This window comes from Scylla paramamosain, chromosome 18, assembly GCF_035594125.1.
Source record: "Scylla paramamosain isolate STU-SP2022 chromosome 18, ASM3559412v1, whole genome shotgun sequence".
Taxonomy (NCBI): Eukaryota; Metazoa; Arthropoda; class Malacostraca; order Decapoda; family Portunidae; genus Scylla; species Scylla paramamosain.
Genome location: NC_087168.1, coordinates 19,112,404 through 19,114,649, shown reverse-complemented (window position 1 = coordinate 19,114,649; position 2,246 = coordinate 19,112,404). Strand labels below are relative to the sequence as shown.

The 2,246-nt window shown below is 43.1% G+C and overlaps 1 protein-coding gene across 1 annotated transcript in view; it reads right to left on the bottom strand.

Annotated features, from left to right (window-relative positions):
* The window catches only part of LOC135109242 (suppressor of cytokine signaling 2-like), a 47,618-nt gene extending 46,683 nt beyond the window's left edge, over positions 1–935 (bottom strand). The window contains exon 1 of the mRNA XM_064020490.1: positions 551–935. The gene's annotated coding sequence lies outside the window, so the exon portion shown is untranslated. The remainder of the gene's footprint in view (positions 1–550) is intronic.
* Between the last annotated feature and the right edge of the window lie 1,311 nt (positions 936–2,246).

The window sequence follows — 2,246 nt, the reverse complement described above, 5'->3', positions numbered from 1 at the left end:
TCAAGGGCGGGACCACAGCAAGGTGTACTGAGGTGTGTGCCTTCCAGCAGGTGGAACGCGGAGAGCAGCCTCCCTCCCGCCTCCGCCGCCGCCAGTAACAAGCCAGACGATCATTTGTGAAACATTTCGTTCATTCATCCCGTAGCGAGACGCGGTGAATGAAATACTCAGGGGATGCGTTCGAACGGAACAAATGTTTACGTATGTTTACCCCTTACTTTACACTTCAAAATTAAAAGTCCAAGCGGGAACATACAGGTTCCTTTAAATCTGGATGTTGAATAGCTATGTAGGTCGCGGCCTTGTCTGATCTTTCCCTCGGGTGGCTGATGCGGTCTGAATCACAATTCCAGAACAGCCTCTTCTTGGTAGCATTTTCCCACCTCCCGCCCCTCCACTATACCAGCCACACACCCACACGCCCTCCTGAACCCTCACCACACACCACAATGGAAATACGGGCTTCATATCGCCTCGTATTTATAGAAGACCTTCATTATCTGTGAACATCAGCCTGGTTTGCGGCTACGTTAGTGTTTAGTTGACTAACCTTAGTGACTTGACACCTGCAACCATGTCCACGATTATCATCTTGACCGCTGGTTCACTCTCATAGCGTGAGATGCATCACACTCATCACTATTTCCTCAGAAACAAGCAGGAGGGGACCGTGATCTAGTTTCGTGTCATCCTAAAAAGCCTTCACAGACTCCAGATTTCAAGAAGTCTCGGCCAAAATCAGGGTAAAAGAAGGCTTAGGATGGTTTAAATTGTTCTCCTTAGTGTCCACGCTACATGTACGACTCTTGGATGTCGACTGTGTCCCTAGTGATGGTCTGCAAATACAAAGAGAAGACACACGATAGAAACACAGCGAGATAAATACACGCACACCCTCCCCAGCACACGTTCGCCAGAAACACTGGCCGCCGCACTCGCAGCGCGCCGCGTGTATGCTCATCCCCAGCTTGTCTCCCTCCCTTCTTCACGGGAATGCCATACATACGTATAACCCCGAACATTATTCACTTTATACAACCACCGTCACGTTATTCTATCAAGCTTCGTCCTTCATGAGTACACTTAAAAGGACTGGTGATGTGAAACTTATGTCTGCAGACTTGCTTCTTTTTATTCTCTCTCTGATGGATATATATCACAGAGAGCGAAAGTCCCTAAACGAAGGATGAAGCCCTCGGAAGGAGAAACGACCTCATAGCTTCCGTGTAGTTATTCATGCAGCTAGTCTCTGGTTGCCAATTTTAGCCGTACATGAATATACTTATAATATGGTGTATGGTTAGCTGTATTCATGAACTGTGGAGGGTAAATAAGAAGCGTAAATGTAAGCGTTCCTTCCTTATACGGACTGTTTTCAAAGGACACAAATGATGAGAAGTTTCATGGATGCTTCTATTGGCGACACAGAATCATTGTTAATACTATCACTACAGTATCATGAAAACACCTATGAAATCCCTTGATAGCTTCCACTACACCTTCTTTTAAAAGCTATCGAGATAAGACACTGGTATGTTTGAGAATGCAGCCTCGGATCAGTCATCTTAAACACACACACATACACACACACACACCTGAGTACACAGCTTTAATGACGCGACCGACCTAACATACAGCTTTACGTACAAACATGTATTCTTGACTTGTATGCAAAGTATGAAATGGTACGACAATTCTTCTCTACATCTGTGAATCAAAATCTGTGTACATTATATAAACTATGCGATTCAGTCCTGCAGTCTAAGAAAAAAAAAAAAATGCAAAGAACATGGGTACGTATTCCCTAAGGTTTCAGTATCTTATCTCCCGACTACTTCTAACAGCTTCTGTGAGATACTAGCAGTTTTCTAAGAGTATTCATGAATCTACTGGTCATTTAATAAATATTCTACCTTCAGCGAAAAAAAAAATAAATAAATAAACTGCCTGATCATCTTTCTAGTCACTGAAAATAGTCTGTTTCAGAATGCGATGAAGAACAAGAATCATGATCTTCACGACTCAACCTTGAAAAGATTCTAATGTAATGTAATGTAATGTGTGGATAGAAAAGGTGGGGGGAGCTTGGAAGTGTGGATAGTGGGTAAGAGAGAATAAGTGGATGAGGAAGTGAAATTTAGTGGAAGAAAAATCTCTAGGGCTTTAGACTTTGCTTTCTCATCACGACTATTTTCAAAGCCCACAAAGATGATTCAGCAGGTTCTCAAGAATATTTCTCCTGTTAA